Source organism: Pteropus alecto, unplaced genomic scaffold (assembly GCF_000325575.1).
Source record: "Pteropus alecto unplaced genomic scaffold, ASM32557v1 scaffold111, whole genome shotgun sequence".
NCBI classification, from domain to species: Eukaryota; Metazoa; Chordata; class Mammalia; order Chiroptera; family Pteropodidae; genus Pteropus; species Pteropus alecto.
The window spans coordinates 2,286,951-2,307,825 of record NW_006431915.1 but is presented as its reverse complement, the minus strand read 5'-3'; the positions used below and the strand labels follow the sequence as shown (position 1 = coordinate 2,307,825).

The window sequence follows — 20,875 nt, the reverse complement described above, 5'->3', positions numbered from 1 at the left end:
GGGGGCACTCAATATTTGTCATACAGTGTTAATAATAACATCCTCCTAATGATAAATAATATGAGCAAAATGTAAGTAAACCTTCTATACATGTTACTAGGTGGCATACAACTCTTTACTCTAAAAACCCATTTAAACCCTCGGTCTGCTTTAAATGAGGGGGAGCACTCCTTTGCACATATTCCATTTCTAACACTTTCAAATCATTTTAATCTACCAGTAGTAGTGGAGAAGGTCATGAAAAATCTCATTCCACAAAGGTAATTTAAAAGAAAGAAAAGCCAGATAGTACATTTAGAATGAGAGATAGTCTGATGTCTATTTTAAGAAGAAGGTCAACTCAAGGTCAGAAGACAATCTATGGAATTGCCAAAAATGAGAGACTATAGTTCTTGTATTTTAAGGATTATGGCAAAAGTCTGACCTGTTTGAGATGTCCTTAGAAGTCTGAGGCCTCTGTTTCAGCTGATCAAGGGCAGTGTTCATTTAAAAGATGCCATTTTTCTAACACCAAACCAGAAAGAAGCTACCCAGATTCATTTGAGTCCCAGGCTCCACCTGGGGAAAACTGGCCAGAGCAACCACCAGTTGCTCTGTCCAAAACCAGGCATTGGACCAGTTTCCTACTTTATTCATGTCTACTTTTATATTTTTAATTCTGTCATTATACATTAAAAAAAATATGTACATATTTTTAAAATTTATTTGTTTTGTTTGCAGTTCTTTAATTAAGTTTAAAAGTTTCCACTTTGCTTTCTCTTTAATCAAAAAATGATATAGAAATATGTGGGTTTATATTTGGATACCTGTTTTGGTTTAGTTTGTTTCTTTGTTTTTTGATATCTATCTCTTAGTTTTTAACTTCTAATTTTAGAGTATATCACTTAGTGAACTTTGCTTATAAAGTTAATTTTTGGAAATTTGTTGATATTTCATTTGTGGCCTTTTTTATGGACAATGTTATGACCATTGCACATGTGTTACAAAATGATGTAGAGTCTCTGTTTATTGAGTAAAAAGTTCTCTAAATTTTATACCAAACCAATTGATGTGTTAATACTAAAATTCTTTATATCCTTATTGTTTATTTCTCTCTTCGATTTTGTATTCTAGAGTGGTTTGTTCAAGTTTCCAACAGCAATTTTTGTATCTTTCAGTTTCCCCTTGTAATTCTGTCAATTTTTGCTTCAACTATTTTGTAGCTGTATTTTTCACGCATAGCAGTTATTTTTTCTTGGCTGCATTTATCAGTATGAAGTGTACATCTTCCTTTCTTTCGATTTTACTTTAATTTGATTTTACTTAACACAATTATATCTGCTTTATGTTTGTTAGCCATTTCTAAACAAGTATTTTCCACTGCTTTGTTTTCAGAGAAAATTTTGTTTTGTCTGTTTCTTGAAAACAGCAAGTGGCTAGATTTTTCAAATGCAATCTAAGAGTTTGTCTCTCACGAGCAAGTTTAACCCATTAATATTGATGGTGCTAAGTTTGGATTTGTTCCTATTTCATGGTGTGTGTTTTCAATTCACTGTGATTTCCAATTGCTTTTCTTCTCTCCAATTCTTGTCTTCTCTTGTCTTTATCAAGTTTTCTTTACTCCTGCTTTTAAAAAATACGTTCTATTTGAAGTTGTTCGTCTATTTTTCTAGTAGTTATCTTCCTGCTCAATCTCTGTCTTAACCCATGTACCAATATACAATCTACATTAAGACAATCAACATATTAGGTTTCAGAGTAAGTTTTACTTATTTATTCCCTTTACGTGTCATTGCTTCATGCATCTCATCTCTCCCTCCTGAATTATTTTTTCTCCTTACTTTAAAACATCCTCTTGTGATTATTTTTTTAAGAGAATGTGGGCTATAATTTTTCTGAGCCCATGTATCTTCGAAAATATCATTTGTCTTCATTCTTGAGTGAAATTTTGGCTGTCTATAGAATTCCAGACTTGAAATAATTTTCACCTAGAACTTCTAATTTTTCATGTAGCTAAAGCAATGTCTGATGGCATTCTGGCTCTTTTTCCTTGGTAGGTAAATCTCCTTTTCTTTTTCAGAGCTTTTCTGTTTTTCTTTCCCCCTTGATGTTCTATAATTCATATGTAGGGTGTTAATTGATTCTTGCCGAGCACTTTAAATCTGCAGAGTTTTGTGTTTCTTAGTTCAGAGGTCTACTATTACTTCTTTAAATAAGCATTTCATCCCAAAAGCCTTTAAATGGATGTCAGAATTTTTTTATCTGTTTCCTATGATCCTTAACCTTCCTCTAACTATCCTAATCTCTTTATTCCTTTCTGCTTTTTTTTGCAATTTTATTGAGATATAATTAACAGATAACATTCTATTAGTTTAAGATATGCAACATAACGTGATATGTGTATAGATTGTGAATTGATCACAATAAGTGTCTAATTAACATCCATCACTTCACACAGTTACAAAATTCTTTTCTTGTGATGAGAACATTAAAGACCTACTGTCTTAGCAACTTTCATTATACAATACAGTATTGTTAACTATAGTCACCCTGCTGTATATTACATCCCCGGCACTTTCTATCTTACCTCTTTTGTCTACCTTCACCCATTTCTTCTATCTCCCATCCTTGCCCATGGAAATCACCAATCTATTCTGTTTTTATGAGTTTGTTTTTTTAGATTCCACATATAAGTGAGATCATACAGTATTTGTCTTTCTCTGACTTATTTTGCCTCTTAATTCATTTTTGCTGCATTCTCAGAGAATTTCTAGGCTCAATCTTCCAGCTCACTAATTCTCCTTTCGATTGTGTTCATTCTACCTTTCAACTGATCTGTTGGTTTTTCCTTTTTGTCCACTGACTAAGTTTCCAATTGTCATGATCTCTAGTTGATGCTTTACTGATAATAAGTCCAAAAGGAAAGCATCAACTAGAGATCGTGACAATTGGAAACTTAGTAATTTTAATTTTCCTTATTCTAAAGTCCTATTCTGCTTACTTTCGTTCCTCTGAGTTGCTAGGTATAGATTCTAGATTTAAGTTTGCTGTTTTTCTTTCATAGTGTTGACTTTTTTCAATTATTGATGAAAGTAGATTGTGCCTCCCTTTTTACAACTGAGTTTATCTGTTTGACTCGGCTCTATTTTGTGCATACAGCCTGTCTAGGAGAAGGAGTAGACTGATCTTGCCTTTTTCTGTGAGGTTTGAGAAGGGTGGGACCTGCCTCTGGATAGCTTTGTGTGATGCCTGTCCTCTAGACATGGATGCTCTCTTTCCTCCTGGGTATTATCATCTGCTCCTTCCCAATTCTCACAGCATCTTTTTTTTCCTGGAGGAAAGCACCAATAGTGGTCTGCTGCCCTCGGGCGAGGGAATGGGAGACTAACTGATGCGCTCAATGCTACCAGGTCAGTTACCTTTGGTCTCTTCTTCTCTCTTTCTACCCCTTTCTGGACAAGTGCACATTTTTCAATAGAACTTCCTCTGTGCCTTTTGGGTCATTGTTTTCCTTTAACACCAACCGTACCTACTTTTTGTTTTTAAAGAATTCTTCATTGTTTCTGGACCCACTGAGAGCTTCATTTCTTGGTTTGAGGACTCACTTTAAATTTATTTTTTATTTTATTGTTTTTTTCTATAATGTTTAGGGATTTGTTATGGGAGAGGAACATGTAGCAAAGCTGAGACTGTCATCGTGTAACAAAAATTAGTGACATTTTATCGGCACACAGAGTTCTGTGACCACCATGCTCCTTGTTCAGTTGAATCCTCCATTGAGAGAAATGGACAGAGTGAGAAAGAGTGAGGGAGATGAACTTGAAGAGCTGTTTGAGACTCATTTGAGGAAGGGGCATCTCTTAAGTAGCTCAGGGCTGTTTATCCTATTTCCACGTCCTGTAATGACAGGTGCCACCTGCAGCAAAGGAACAAAGAGCGTATTCTTCAGAAGTATGGGATAGAATCAGAAGCTCAGCTATAGACAAACCCCAGCTGGCTTCTTTTTACCCTGCCAATAAAAGGCCCTGTGCTTGCACTGTGGCTCCATTATCCCCACAGCATCAAAGCCAGGACAGGCCCCTCCTATCTTGGATGCTGACTGCAGCTCTTCAGCTGAGCTCTGCTTCCTGGTGCAAATGCAGCTGCACACACTCCACATGTTCTTTGAGTGTCTTCTTAGTCTTTCTTCAGACTCACCAAGGGCAGCAAGACATTTCTTCCAAATGAGTAGTTTCACAGTATCTGAATTTCCAGCTCACCACATTCTTTCTTATTGTATTTTTAAGCACTAAATCTATTTATTTATTTATTTATTTATTTATTTATTATTAGATGTGTCAAAGTAATCATCAGTAAATATTCATTGAGAACATGTATGTACAAGCCCTCTGGATAAAGAGAATATCGGGGAATCCGTAGTGTTCCCAGAGAGTCACCAAGGTGTTCCTGGAAGAAGGGAATCCATAAACGAGGTCAACATCTAGTGTTTTGTCTGTCTAAACCCACTCCCATCTCTTTGTCACAGCAACCCATCTTTCTTTGAGAAACTGCTCCTGCCTTACTCTGACCATGTGATTTTAGAGAGATCATAACCCTAGAGCCCTGCCTTAGTCACCTCACCCATCATCTGCTTAAATATATCCTCCATACTGGTGACCAGGGTTTAGTCCTGGAGGCAGGCAGGACTAAAGTCCTCAGACCAAGTCCTTCTGAGGATTAAAACACAGTGAGATAGTGAGAAAGAAGCTTTTCTCTCCTTCAGCTGGCATGATGTAAGCCTGAAGCTGCTTCAATATGTGCCACCTTCCTCCCCACAACTTTCATGCAAGATGCTCTTCCACATAAGAGAAAATGAGACCAAGGCAAGGAAAAAGAGATGCGGTGTTAGGAGGAGACAGAGCCAGAGAGGTATGATGACACGATGAGAGGTCTTATTCTTGCTTCGCCCTCAACCATTCTGTTTAATTATACCTTGTGTTCCAAATATTCCGCATTTGTCTTCTACAAGTCTTTGCAACTGGTTTATAACACAGGAAAAGCTCTTTTGGCTCCTTCTCCTCTTTCATTCCTGGGAAATACCTATCCATCTTCCCAGGCCTAGCCTCCAAATCCCTAATTCCTCCTCATTTCCCCCACATACAGTCAGTCTCTGGCCCCCTCCCATGCCCCTGAAAACTCTGAACAGAATTCCAGGAGAGCATTTACTTCCTTGTCATAATTATTTGTTTCTATTTCTTTTTCTGCCACGAGACTGTGAGTTCCTTGAGGACAGGAACCATGTAGGATCACCTCTAAACTCACAATGCCTCATTTAGGGCTGGGAATGGAGGAGGTTGCCTTTGTCAGTGAGTGCTCCCTAGAAATGGCTCTCGTGTGAGAGGAATGTGGGGTGCATATGTGGACGTAGGAAGGAAGGTGGTTCTAGAAAAAGGGCTCACTCCTGCCATCAAACCACCCATCATCTCTGGCTCCTGAATCTTTGCCAGAGTTTCTCTGACCCACAAGGTAAGTGAAAACAGAATCCCCTCTTGTGGGGAGATATGGCTACCTTCAGCACCAGGAATACATTTTGGGAGGTCTTGTATGCCATCTGAGTCACATGGAACCACTGAAGGATTGGAATAAAAGGTATTTAAAATACAGTCAGGTAATTTAGAAAGACCACTAGAAGGCCATGTGAATACTGAGCTGGGAACAGATTGAGGCTGAAGACAGTAGGGAACCAGTGGAGAGGCTTGGGTGCAGGAGAGGGTGATAAGGACTTGGATAATGCAGTGGGACAGAGAGTGGGGGACGGTGACCTTCCTTATCATTCCTTCTCTCTTGATGAGCTGCTGAGAATTCCTCCCTGACAGGCTTCATCTCTGGCTCCTCTCATTCTTCTCTGTCTTTCTACGTTTAAACCCCAGAAAGCCTCTAAATTAGGAAAGAACCATGCTTTCCCCTTGCCCCATAGAATCCTTGGGAGTTACATCTTTGTCAGCACTTCTGCCTCCAGCTCCCATCGGATCGGTTAATGTTTCTTTTATGAAGCGAGGACACCTGATTTCTGTCAGTGCAGGGCTGAAGACTGCCTCGTCAGCATTGTCTTCCTGGCCGGCCCTATCAAATAGAGGAAGAAAGCAATTGAACAGGTGATCAGATTCCAAGGTGATGATGCCAGGGCTGCATGCTGTTTGGGAGAGTGGAGCTACATAGAACTAAGGGGTCCCATAGTGCTAAGATACTAGAATCACAGCCATTGGGGGCTGCCTATTAAGACAGTGTGGGAAAAGCTGAGGTCTAGCGGCTGCTGGTCATTTGGTCATCTAGATAAGCTCCTTCCCTTGTCTAGTCTTAGTTTCTCATCCATAAAATGTCAGTGGTTTCTCCCAGGCTCTTATCTGGACTAAGGAATATATGGGGTGTCTTCATTGTTACAACATGTGGTAATCGCAAGAGTTAAAATAATCCTCACTCTACGTGGAACATTCACACACACACACACACACACACACTCGTTCATTTATCAAATACATTATTCATTCATTCGTTCTTTACTCATTCATTCAGCAAATATTCACTAAGCCCCTACTCTGTTCCAGGCTCTGTGCTCAGTGCTATGGATACGGAGATATATTAGAGATCTTTTGATTCTTAAGGAGTTTATAATCTAAAGAGAGATCCATAAATGTAAACAGATAATCACCATAAAATGACAAAGTTAGGAGCAAAGTGAAGAGACCAGGGTCATTACTAAAGGGCTCTGTTTTGTTCATCCTCCAAGGGTCTGTGGCATTTTTCATGGAATACAGGTTAGGTCTTCAATAAATGAATAAAGTGACACGTGAGCTGGGCTTATAGGATGAGTAAAAGTTTCCCAGGTAGAGAAGGTGAGAGGAAATCATTCCAAACAGAGGGAACTATATGGATTGAAACCTATAAGTGTGAAGGAGTTTGGCTATCCTTGGAAAGAGTAAGCAGTTCTATATACCTGACAGGCAGAAAACTGTAACGACCCATTAGGAGATGAGGATAAGAATCAGATGGAGGGAGGATTGGAAAGGGTCTTCGGTATCAGGCCAGAGAACTTGGGCTTGGTTCCTGGCAATGAGGAACCATTGAAGGTGCATCACAGCAATTTGTGAAAGATTCTGCTGGGCTTGATGCGAGTGGCTTGGGGCAGGAAGTGCCCCAGATGAGAAGGCCTATTTGAGGGCCTTCTCCAATCTGGTGCGACTCTTGGCTCAAGGCCAGAGGGAATGAACAGAGCATCTCCAAATCTGGATTCTCCTCCATCTCAAAAGGGCAGGTTGGGTCATTGCCTTATGGATATCCTGATAAGAAACGAGCAGATTATTTGGGGAGCAACTTGATCTAAGCAATATCCCTACAGATTAAATATATCAGGAAAACAATTTACATCTGGTCAGAGAGACCAAAGGAAACAAGAAAGCACTGACTGTTTGAAATTCCCTGGCTCACCCTTTCCCAACCTCTCCTAGCCTAGACCTGTTCAATTAATGGAAACCTTGCTAGCTGCTCTATTGCTCTGTGAAATGTAAAAAATGCATGGAGAATTTTGGCTAATAACAAATTAAAGCAATCAGGTACTACCAACCTCATAAAGAAGCACTGATTTGTTTAATCTCATAAGTGTTTGGTGTAGGAAGCTGAGGACCAGAGAGGGGCAAGGAGCTGGCTGAGGTCCCTCAACAAATTAGGACCTGCAGCAAATTCAGAACTTGAGTCTCCTGATTGCCAGACAACTGGTTTCCCCAGAGGGACACAAGGCCTCCAGCTGCATGCACCAAAGGAAGAGTTAAATCAACTGTGTCTTAGTAAGCACAGGTGGTCAGGCCCTCTGAGAAGAAGCCAGAATTTTCCAGAGAGCTCAGCCTAGCAAGGCTGCACCGTTGTGCTGACTCATTTCCTATAAGTAAGGTCACTTCCCTATTTAAAAACCTTGCATGCCCACAGGGGAAGTTCCAACTGCTTAGAGTGGCATCCAAGGCCTTTCATCTTTGTGTCCTTCTGTACTCTCCAGATTCACCTCTCATTCTAGACCAGATCCACACTGGGCAGCACACTCATGGTTCTTAATCCTGGCAACATAATAGGATCACCTGCAGAGCTTTTAAAAAAATACTGAGGTTCAAATTGTACCTCCCGAGATTTTGGGGGTGGACTCCAGGCATATGACTTTTCTAAATCTCCCCATGTGACTCTAATAAGCAACCAGAGTGGAGAACCACCACTATTCACCCACAGCTAACTACTTTCTGGTACCAAATCTGCTTTGCCTTCTCCTGGGCTTTGGGCAGAGAATCCTTACCCCACTTCACCTGGCTCTCCCCACAAACCACCAAAATGGATCACTCCTTTTGCTTTGTACCTTTGCACACGCTTTACACATACCTGCGTCATAGCATTTATACGCCTTTGCTTACATGTCCTTCTGGCACCCTAAAAAGACTGTGGACTTGACAAGGAAGTGCTGTTCTATTTATCTGTTTCTTCACTGTCAAAATTACAGGACCAGATATATAGTAAGTGTTTAGTAAATAACTGTGGTCTGAAAAAGAGTTTCTGATCCCCAGAATAAATTATGTTCAGAACCACTCACATTCCTGGGATGTTGAGTCATGGGCTAGAGCTTCTGAAAGATAGCCAGGGTGCTGTGTTCTAGCAATTGGTCCTTTACATCTTCTGTCTCCAAGGAAAGGCAATGATCAAAGAACTTCTCACCTGCAACTGAAAATGGGAAGCTAATCTCACCTTTACGTGGCCGGGCAACTCTGTAACTAAAAGAAAGGGAGGCGAGATCCATTAAGCCCAGAGAGAACTTGTTTGGAAACTTATTTCCCTTATGAACTGCAGGATCTGTGTGATGTGTTACCGAAAGTGTCTAAGCCTCCATGATAATAATATATAGAGTTCAGAGCATCTCCTGCTGTATTAGGGTTCTCTAGAGAAACAACCAATTATGTAATATATACATATAAAATACATATATATGAGAGAGAAATTGATTTATTATAAGGAATTGACTCATGTGATTATGGAATTGACTGAAAAGTCACAAGATCTGCAGTTGGCAAGCTGGACACCCAGGAAAGCCAGTGGTGTAAGTTCCAGTATGAGCAAATTCAAGACCCAAGAAACACCAATGTTTCAGTTTGAATCCAAAGGCAGGAAAAGAATAATGTCCCAGCTCAAACAGTCAGGCAGGAGATCCCTCTTATTCAGTCTTTTTGTTCTATTCGGGTCTTCAACTGATTGTGTGAGGCCCGTCCACATTAGGGAAGGCAATCGGCTTTACTTAGTCTATGGACTCAAATGTCAATCTCATACAGAAGAAACACCCTCATAGACACACTCAGAATAATGTTTGACCAAATGTCTGGGCACCCCATGGCCCAGTCCAATTGACACATAATATTAACCATCATACCTTCCATATAGTGAATTCACCATACATGTGAATTCCCTTCTTCCCAGAAAATATGGTTTCGGACTCCTCGCAATGTTCCATCCAACTGTCCCCTCCTACATGAGCTCAATTTTTGCTACCTTTCTCACATCCCTCTCATCTTCCTGCCCTCTTGCCCTCCCCACTTCTCTCTCCCTTGCCCCTTTTCCTTTTTTCTGTCTCCCAACTGGTTCACTTAGGACTCATCCCAGGGCAAGGGGTGAATTCCTCTGGTACTCTTTCTTTTCATTTGTGTCTTTTGGGGGCATGATGAGCACACACAGCAGGATTAAAGCGAGTTGGGAGAAAAGTCTGCTACCAACTTGCTACAAGCTAGCAGTAGGACAGCGAGGGCCTGGTTTCTCTGTGCCGGGGTGGGAGGCGGGGAAGGAGAGAAGTGAGGCCTCTGACAAATACTGCGCCGTGTGTTTTTATTACCGCATAATCCATGCTCGTGCCACTTGTCCGCATACCACCAGTTAATGGAAACCTCATGTTCTCCTGATCTGGGCCGTCTTGTGGTTAACTCTTGCAGGGCCAGGTATGCACCCAGGCCAAAGGAAATCCTTTCCAGAAGGAAGCTGGGTTATCAGACAGGCAGGCGCTGCCTCACATGTTGAAGGAAGTCACCGTGAGCTGTGGTTAATGATAAAGGCAGGAATGTAGCAGGCGGGTATTCATCTGGACCTGTCTGCGGAGCTGCTTGAGAAACGCCACATGGCATTTGGGTGCAATCATCACCTGGAGCCTGAGCTACCTCTGGATTCATGGCAATGGTTGCTCCCCACTTACTACTCACTCTCTTGGAAAGGTCTAAGGAGTCTGCACAGACCAGGAACAAAATGAATGCATGAGAGGAGGGCATTGTATTGCAATACAGTGTGTGCTGTGAGTTTATGTCAGGAGTGTGGGAGCTCCAAGGAGAAAGCCACTACCTCTGCCTCAGGTGCCAGGAATGACATCCAGAGAAGAGGATATTTGATCTTGAAGGTTTGGGTGAACAAAGAAATGTTTTTAAAAATCAGCTGAATAAGGAGAAAGGCCAATCCTATGCAGAAAAGCAATGTGGTGCAGGCTCTAGAGGTATTTTCTCATACAGCAAAGGAGGAAAAGGTGGTGAAGTGGTTAAAGTCTGGCCATGGAGTCATACAGCCTTGTAATCCCAAGCTTCTTAATAGCTTGTGACCCAGTTTTATAACCTCTGCTTTTGTTCTCTCATTTGTAAACTGAGGACCATAATAGCGTCTGCCTCAGAGACTGCTCTGAAGAGTAGATGATGAAACACATAAAGCTCTTAGCCCAGTTCCTGGCATTTTAAGGGCCCGGATAAATGTTGCCTATCATTAGCATCAGGGAACAAAGGGCAGTTGGGAATGGTCAGAATGCATGTTGTTTGGGACAATGGAAAGACCCAAAGTTAGTCAGGGACCAGATGGTGAAAGACCTGGCGGCGGTACTAAGGATTTGGACTTGATCCTGTGGGTCATGGGAAATCACTGAGGGTTAATTCATTCAAATATCGAACTCCTGTTGGTTTTCCATCTTGGAAGAGCCTTTCAGCCCTTTTTTCCTTTCTCTTCAGGGATCCAAACTCTCCTGGGCAGTGCCTGTAACCTTCTGAAGAGAAGCATCAGCCCATGCAGCTCAGCCCACGTGCACAGCACTCCTTACGTCACTTGACCACCTCATTCTGACACGTTAGCTCTGGGGCCTGCACCTGGGTTGTCCTTCCCTTCATTGCCTGTGGACGTCTATGATTACAAAACCAGGAGAAGGAACCAGGTCTGGCCCTCCCCAAAGTTCTAGGCCCCAAAGCAAAGTTAGTAAAACAATGTCTCCTTGTCCCACTTAGGACAAGTTGCTTGGCATGTAAAAACCCCTGGAAATTTGCCATAAAGTGGTGATGCATCCTGCAAGTAACGCTGATGGGATTTGAGCAGCAGCTCACCAATGGAGGCTGCCGATCTGTTTGTGGGGTTTTCAGGGTAATGGATCCTGGCATTCTGCTCGCACCATCTTTACAAACGTCACTTTCACTTTATTGTACATTAACCCCAATCTCTTCACAAGCTCCAAAATAAAACTTCTTTGCAAACAACCAAGGTTCTTCTGCTGCACTGTTAAAAATACCCTAGCATGAAAATACCGAATTGTTTGATAAATCCACGATCAGAGATATTATGGTAGACTCACCTGAAAGTGCCTGTCTTTGATCGGGAGAAAGGTCTTTCTTTCTCTAATAGGAGCGATTACCCTCCACCCCCATGGTAACAATAGAACTCAAAATTCCCAAGACTGATCAGATTTCAAATATGGCTTCCTATGGTTCTTATGAGCCCATATACATCTATTACTACGTACCTTTGATGGAGATGAGCCTATCAGCCGCTACCAGGTTGATTCTCTAGTTGGGAATGAATGAATGAAACAATGGATGATTAGCAGACAAAGGTTAGTGCACATGAATTTTGTTCACTTCTTTTTTTAGTCGTTGGTCAATTACTCATTGCAGAGACAGCAGATTTTCCCATGTTATTGCTAACAATCTGCAGGTGGGTCTCACTTCCTCCTCTGAAAGAGCCATCCCCCTACAGTAGGTATTTAAATTGATCCAACTCTGCTGCCATACTGCACAGCCCATCTATCACAGCAATTTGTGCAAATGCCACTCTAGTATCCAGCTCTATGTATCATGTATTTTGAGACTGCACAGTTCCTGAGGCCTTTGTAAAGCAAACCTTTCATGAATAAATCAGGAAATACCCTGATGCATGCTTTATGTAGAGGAAGATATTCTATTTAGGTCACGCAGGGAAGTTCTGCCAAGTTTGCTAAAATGAACAAATCCCCTGAGTGCAGTCTACCTCTACACATTCCAAAACACAAGCATGTCCCAGCCCCCGCGCTGCGCTCTGTAGACACTAAGGACTCCAGGTCTGTAGACTCTAAGTTCGATCATCTGAGGCTCCAAAGACTTCCAAGTCAGGAGCCAGGCAAAGAGTTTTTCTAGTCCCCAGGAAGGACTCTGCAAGTGGAAAATGTGTCCACTATGGTGCTTGGGGCAATGGGACTTCTGCATACAAAGGAGGAAGGAACAAGAAAAATTACAGTGAGCCTGTTGTCCCAGCTTGTTTTTTGAATCCACTTAAGAAAGTCCCTGACTTTGTTTGAGTCCAAAGCATTGCAACTGACTCTTTTGAGCCTCTCCCAGAACACAGGATGTGGCCTAGTGCGCCCTCCCCTTTAGCAATGGAAATTCTCCTGATAACAATAAGGATTTCCAGATTTCCAGCCAACCTCAAATTAGAGAGGGTTATCTGGGGTAGAAGAATGCAGAACAAAATGTTGAATGATTCCCTTCCTTTTAACAAGAGTAGGCAGGCTCAACCCCTTTTGCTCAGAGAAAGCTGTGCCAAGATTAGAAGAAACAGATGGAGGCATTGACTTGGATTCTGGGTGGTTAGAGCATAGAGAGGTCGCAATGTCATTATGGAGGTGGGCAGTATGTTTGGACAGGGTCTAAGCTAATAAGACCTTGTGCAAATAGGGTCTGATGTTTACTTTCCAGGTTCTCAAATTTGTCTTGGGCAGTGTGGTTAATACCAATCAGCCGACTTCTTCTAACAAGAGTCAAAAGAAAGAACAACCTCGAGACAAAAGTTTTCAATCAGTTAGGTTGTTGCTAGCAGCATATCAGAACATACCTTGATTCTCTGGGAAGTCAAAAGACAATCTAAAGGTTATTTGTGAGTGGAATCTGAACATGGGGACTTTGTTCTTATCGATGTCCCTAACCAACGAGGGTCCCTCTACCTCAGCTTCACATCTTTGATTGCATTAAACATATAAAGACCAAATCCTCTCTCCTTTTTGTTTCCAGTGTGCTCTTCCAAACTTCTGTCTTGGGCTGAAGCTTTTTCCCTTTGATGTGATAATGCCCAGCTTTAGAAAGTTGGACTATTCTAAGAGTCATCTTTAAGCATATTCTTCGGTGCCCTCAAATCTTTTTAGCTTCTATTTGTTACCAAGATGAAGATTTTACATGTAGTTGGTCATTTGGTCGCACTTTGATTTCCTAATATTTACCTTCTTAAAGTGTTACTGATTTCCAAGTTTTTGGGAATACCGCTCAATATGATTCAGACCTTTGGGTCCAACCTGTTCCCTAATGGCTGGGTGACCTCAGGTAAGTTTCTTCATTCATAAAATGTCAGCAGAAATATATACTTTCCCTAATCTAGGGAGAAGGACCAATTAAGAGAATTTATAGTGAAACATGGTGTGAACTGTACATTACTATACAAAGTGATTTTGCTGAAGAGTTTTCAAATAATCTCTGGATTTTCCTTTTGTTTCTTAGCACTTTCTGCAGTGTCTGGCATACAGTTGGAAATCAATAAAAGTTTGTTGCTTGATGATTGTCTTGTGAGCCTGAGTTTGAGAACCAATGTTCTAAGAAAGAGGAAACAGAAGAAGGCTTAAAAGAGAATGTCCTTTTTTTTTCTCATTATAAAAGTAATTCAAGATCAAAAGATAAAATATAAAAAGTGAGTGAATGTAGTAAGAAGAAAATTAACATACTACATATTTGCAACCTGTAAGCATTTTGTTGGGCCTCTCTCTCTCTGACTTGTACATACACTCATGTGTCCTCAAAGGACAATACCATCCCTTTAAGTGTTGACAGCAGCTCAGACCTGAAATATATTTTCTCATCAGGTAAAGATTAGTTCCTGGCAAATCTATTAATTCATTAATTAATAAAAATCTCAGTAATGTCAGTGAGGGCCTGTGAAGCCCCATTTTTCTCTTCGTTTTACTATTTAAGGTAATAAATGTAATAATAGCTAATATTTATTCATAACTTACTATATGCAGGGCATTGGTACAATCCCTTTACACATATTAACTTATTTTATCCTCATGACTAATCTAAATGGCAGGTACTATAGGTCCAAATCCCTTACCTACAATTCTACAGCCCCAAAATCTTTAAAAATGAGAATGTTTTGGTAAATTTGGTACAAACTCCTTTGGCAGCAAAACTTTATCTGATCTGACATGAGGCTTTTGGTGGTCTTTGTTTATGCCACTTATGAAAAGTTAAGCTTCACTGAAAAAAAGAAAGTTTTTGATTATAGGGGATTGTCCCAGAACCTCCTGAAGGTTTTATGTATTAGACACTATGCATACTTTATTACCTTTATAAAATGTCAAAGATTCTACATACTAAATCATATTCCAATCCAAAGATTTCAAGTTTATAATTGTGAATGTGCATTATTATCCTCACTTTATAGATGAAAAAACTGAAGCATTAAGGAATTTGCCCAAGGTAGGTCAAGATTCTAACCCAGGCTGAGTAGCTTTAAAAGTCTTCACATTGGTATAGTTCTCAAAAGCTTATACAGCCCTTTCCAGCAACTGGCTTTGAAAGTTATACTTAAGATATTTATTTTACTCTATTACATAGTCAAGCCAGTGAATTTAGGGAAGTTATATGACTTGCCCAAGGTCTCATAACTAATGCAGCAGAATTAGGACTCAACTGCAAGTCTTCTGGTTCTAATCCTAGTGCCCCATTGCTGTCCTGGGATTACGCGGACAGTCACCAAACTCACATCATAACATACTGTTATATTCACTTATGTCAAGATGGTTACTCAGGCAGTCTGCACACAAACCGTTCTACCTCATTCAAGCCACCAATGACCAGAAATTGTGTGAGAAAGCTCAGAGCTGTCAAAAGTAACTGCACTACACATTACCCCAGGGCTCCACGCCAGAAGCCCACGTCACTGCCCCAGACCCCTGGGGCTCCTGGAAGGCTACAGTTTTGTGGCCTGCGCATGTGCAGTACAATCTTCCCGCTGGCTTACCTTGGTCTTTCCTATGGATAGCATTTGGGCCATTGGAGAGTCATTATTGCACATAAATGTTACATCAGACCTACCTATTTCAAGAACCCAGACCTGCTAGAGAAGGTTGACAGAATTCTTCAGAGCGATTTCATGAAGGTGGGATGTTCTCTCTCCAAACTGGATGTTGGATGGCTACTTACTCTGAGCAAGATAAAGCTGGAGCATATTATCTATGTTAAAATACAAAACTCTACCTGCACTAAAGTGTTGCCTGAAGTCAGGAGCTCTCACCTGACTGCATATGGAATCACCTAGGACTTTTAAAAAACTAATTGAGTCTAAATCTGGGGGTAGGGTTCAGGCTTTGTTCTCTAGGGCTTGCTATTATTTTCTTTATTATTTTTATTATTATTTGATATTAATGGCTTGGAATGCTTGAGTAGAAAAAATATTCTATTTAATTAATCAAGATTTATTTCATGCCTAAAATGTATCAAGAATTGTACAAAACACAACACAAAGAGAAATCAGAACCAGTGTGTGAACAAAGGAAACCATATACACCAAATTACCTGCTATGTGCTACCTTTACATATATTATCTCATTAAATATTCCCTCTCATCCCACGAAGGGGTTATTGCCATCCATGTTTACAGATGAGGAAACTGAGGTTTGGAGAAGTTATTCCCAAAGTCTCACAGCTCCAGTGTGGGAGAGCGTGGCTTAAACTCGGGCTCCCACTGCTTCCAGGTTTGAGCTCCTTCCACTCTCTCACCATTGAGTACCTGATATGTCGGCACTGGGCATAGCCATTCTTCTCTCAAGAAATTTACAGGTAAGAAGAAGGAACGATTTGTGCTGAGTGGGGAAAAATCAGAGAAGGCTTTTTGAAAGAAATGAAAGTCCTGTTGGGACTTGGAAAGTGAAAAGGATTTCACCGGGTGGGAAATGGGAGGGTAAGAACACTTCTGGAGAAGGAAACCAATAGTAGCAAAAACGAGAGGACAATGGCATACTCAGATGATTTGGGATGGGTACATATTGTACATTTGGCTACATCAGCTTTGTTCCTCATCTCTTGCATCACGCTCTTAAGATAGACTCCCTTTCTCTGAAATACGCCTGCAGGGATTGGAAAGTACTCTCTGTAACATTCTCCACTCCAACTGTCTTCTTATCAACAGCAAAAATCTCTTATGCATTCTGAGCCACTGTCCTATTGATATCCCTGGGAATTTTACATGTCAGTCAAATGCCAAATGTGCAATAGGGAGCTCCAGCACAGACAAGGGTGCTTCTGTCTCCCCGTGCATGTTAGACACAGCATGTGCGTGTGTGTGTGTGTGTGTGTGTGTGTGTGCGCACATGCAAGCAAACACACACACACACACCCACACACACACACACACAACAACAACGAGGAACAGACTAAAGAATTCTGTTGGGCCCAGCTCTTGCTCTTCAAATACTATTGAGGAGGCTTGGTTCATTTTTCTTTGCTAACCAGACTCCAAGTCCCATCTGCTCCTTGCAAAGCAGCAAGGTCAATGCCAATTTCCCTTTCATCATCCACGTCTGTGGCTGAGCTGTCTGCGGTGGCAGAAACGAATGTTCTCCATAGCTCCCAGCTCCGGGGTGGCCACTTCCAGCCTGCCTACAAAATGCAATTGCGCCACATTACAGCCAAGCAAAATACACACTGCTGTGTCAGTGTCCTTTGCATGGCAAGTCCATAGAAGGAGAGAGCCTCCTTTGGAGGAAGCTATTCCACCACCCAAGGTCTGCTTGAGCCTGTTGAGAATTGCAGCTCAAAAAAAAAAAAAATCTAACATATGTAATATGAACTCTGTGGTTTCCCCTGGTGCTTGGCATAGCTGAGGCTGTCACATTTCTGGTCTCCAGTTCTACAGAAACAAAAAGACCATATATGTTAATCATGCTGGCCCAGAGATTAGATCAAAATTCTGATTGGAGAATGAGGTTAATCATGAGTTCATCACACGGTGACCTTTGCAGGCAGGGCTGCTGCAACCCAATGAGGTTGCTATTGTGCAAAGACCAGATTCAGAAGGAGCCCTGTAGGTTTCTGCAGCTCCAACAGTCTGGATTCCAAGGGGAGGAGGCACCAAGCTCCAGGCTGGTGCCTGCAAGTAAATGGGGGTGGGGTGGGGAATGTTACAGGAAGTGAGGTTTATAAACTCAGTCTTCATAGAACGTCCTTGGGTCAATGAAATATAGTAATGAGGAGGAGAAAGGAACACTTGGCAAGTTGGCCTGTGGGCTTTTTGTTGCATGAAAGAAACCTGGTGTCTCGTCTTTGGTGAAAGTCTCCAGCTCCATTTGGAAGAACACAAAGAAACAGGACCTTGTAATGCAGGGTTAAGAGGCCCATGATCAAGAATCAAGGTAGAAAAATACTCCCAGAAGTTGGCATGGTGGAGGTGAAAGCAAACTCTGCTGCTTTGTTTACAATTCTCTGGGAGTCACATGACTTTCATACGAAGCAGGGCCCTAGTTTAACCCAGTCCTCTCTAGAGAGCCAGCATCTGCAATCCTAGAGCCCGGTGTGAATACAGGCTCCTCAGCTTATTAGTGATGCGATCCTGGGCTAGTCATTTAACCTCACTCCATCTGTTTCCTCATCTGTGAAGTGGAGTTAATAAGAAAAGATACCATCTTTGTGAGACAATGCATGGAAAAGGCTTTTACATAGTAAATACTCATGTATTCACTATTAATATTTTTCTCAACCTCCCCGTCAAATTCCTTTGCCTCTCCTGCCCCGCCTACTGCCTCTTTTGTACCTATTTTATTCTTGAAGCACAGAGAACTTCTTAGCGTCTCCTGCTATCTTCCTCATGATTCTCTTAACATACACAGGGACACACACACACACACGAACACACACACACGCACGCACATGTGAAGAAAGAAGACGTTGGTCTCGGGCTGCAGGGTCTCTGCCTTCACACATACTATTTCCTTGCCTGGAAAGCCCTTTCCTGTTTCCAAATGCCTTCAAAACACTGCTTAGACTCCATCCCGTGTGAGCTTTCCTTGAGGCTCGATTTCCTCACAAACGATCCTCTCCCCCAACACAACAGAGCTCCCCAGTCCTGTCGCTGTGCTCTTTGTCTGGCCTGTAACAACACATGTCTATCATCGTGCAACCCATTCTGCGTATTGACCTGTGCCTGCGTCTGTCTCCTCCACCAGATGGTGAGAAACCTGAGGGCAAACTCTGCCCTCCACTCTGTGCCCTGGATTCTCTGCATATTGTCTGAACTATAATAAGTGCTCATGGAACATTTACTAAATTGAACTGAATTTAGGTCAGTGGAACAACTGAGAAGAGAATGGTTTTGATTAAAACATTTATACAGTATTTTAAGGTTAACCAAAAGCCTTTTCATTGACTGCCTCATTTAATTCTCACAACAATCCTCTGAAATCAGAAGGGCTTGAGGTATTATTGTCATTTTCAGAGATGTGGGAACTGAGGTTCCTAGTGTAAACGCTGTGTGAACGGCCATTCCACTTGTAAATTGTGTAGAGGTAGGACTAGAATTAAGGTCTGTCTGTTTCTAAGGCGTTTCCCTCCACTGAGATTCACTGACCCAAATAGCAATCAGGGCACACACCTCTGTCTCTTCCATAGCACTTGGTCCATTCTTCTAGCAGACCCTGCACCATGTTGTATATCTTCATATGTTTCTCCCCCAGTAGGTCACTAGTTCTTGATCTGCAGTGCCCTGCAATGTGCAAGAAAGATGAAATTCACATTGATGAATAAGGATGAGATACACAAGATGAGCTGTGAGTTGTGCACAATTCCCCCGGCACCAGGTGAAATTCCAACTATTTTCCTTCATTTAAAAATTATAAGTGAATGCATTCCAAACGAATATTATTACAGGGATACATTTGATTCCTCCAAATTTAAATTATAAGCTACATAAAATAATATTTCTTCTAATTTTGTTAATAACAAATGATTTGCCATTCGCCTTACGATGATTCATATCATATCACTGTATCATCAAACTGCAGTTGAGAACTGCTGAACTTTCATACATATTGAAAGAGCCCAGAACTGTCTAGATGGTTGGGGATAAATGTTGAAAAAAGATGGACAGCGGTTTCTATCCTTGATAAGAAAAATGGTCATAGACCTCTGTGTGGAAAGCCCCATGTAATGCTATGCCAGAGATTACTGAGATACAGAAAAATATGAGCCTCTATCGATAATTTTAAAATATAAAAATAAGAAGTTATATTCTATTCATATCTACCAATGATCAGTCTTTCTCTCTTCCTCCCTCCCTCCCTACCCCCCGCCTTCCCTCCCTCTCCCTTTCTGTCCACTTGTCAGATGACCATATGTCACACAAAGTAGGTTGGGTCTCTTGAGAGGGAAAATGGAATTCCACAATGTCACGGGACAGACAGTGGCACCACACTCGTTTTTACCCTTCCCGTGGATGGTAATGCATGACAGTTCATGAGTACCTGGTTATATGGATTTTCAGATTATATTACCCAGTTTTAAATAAATAAACACTGACACAACTGACAAGTGGCTTTAAAAGATTCCTTCAAGGAAAGCATGGATAGAAAGTAATAGTAATAAGGTAAATGCAAGCAACATTAAAAAACACAACTGACTCCTCTATTCCTTGTGTAATGGAGTTAAATATAATCATATAGAGTTAAATATAATCATAATTAAAAACAGATATAACAAAAATACTCCATAAGATTGAAATTCTTAAGATGACTTGAAATATGGATTTATATCAACTGTCATTTAAAATGCACTATTCAGAGGTTGGGAGGTGAGGAAAATGGGAGATATTGGTCAGAGCGTACAAATTTCCAGTCATAAGATTAACAAGTTCTGGGGATCTATTGTACAGCATGGTGGTTATAGCTAATAATACTGTATTATATACTTAAACGTTGCTAAGAGAGTAAATGTTCTCGCCACAAAAAAAGAAATGGTAATTATGTGACAAGATGGAAGTGTTAGCTAATGCTATGGTGGTAATCATTTTGCAATATATAAATGTATCAGATTAGCACATTGTACACCTTAAACTTACATAATATTATATGTCAATTATACCTCAATAAAGCTGGGAGGAAAAAGAAAAAAGTGCACTATTAATAAAGTAACATAATTATTTCTTGAAATATCATTTTATTTTTAATATTTTCCTTAGAGCTCTACGTTTGCATATATTTCATAATGTATGTAATATGTTAGCAAAGTATTACTTGTATATAATTTATAAATAAATAAATATACCTATATCGAGATTTTAAGTTTGATATTTTCCCCCACGATAGAGAATTAAACACATCTGAAGACCACAGGTATAAGGAATGAGAAGCAATTAGCCATGTGACAAATAGGGAAATAAACAATCCAGGTAGATGGAATAGTATCTGTAAAAGTCCTGTTGGGAGAACTGAGTGAAGGCCAGTGTAGCTGGAGTATAAACAGTGGAGAGGAAAAAGCGATGCGAGATGTGGTTAGAAAGAAGGGCAAGGGCAAGGTCACGAAGGACCTTGGAGACTGTG

The 20,875-nt window shown here is 41.0% G+C and overlaps 1 long non-coding RNA gene across 3 annotated transcripts in view; it reads right to left on the bottom strand.

Moving 5' to 3' along the window:
• Nucleotides 1-4,321: 4,321 nt before the first annotated feature.
• LOC107196686 overlaps nucleotides 4,322-20,875 on the bottom strand; it is a 101,894-nt gene continuing 85,340 nt past the window's right edge. For 2 of the 3 annotated variants that reach the window (XR_003043831.1, XR_001518128.2), the window contains exons 4-5: nucleotides 18,934-19,044; nucleotides 4,322-6,081 (exon numbers count right to left, since the gene is read on the bottom strand). This is a non-coding gene — a long non-coding RNA (uncharacterized LOC107196686). Of the gene's footprint in view, nucleotides 6,082-16,743; nucleotides 17,197-18,933; nucleotides 19,045-20,875 lie in introns of those variants that run through there. The other variant, XR_003043832.1, reaches the window with a different exon arrangement.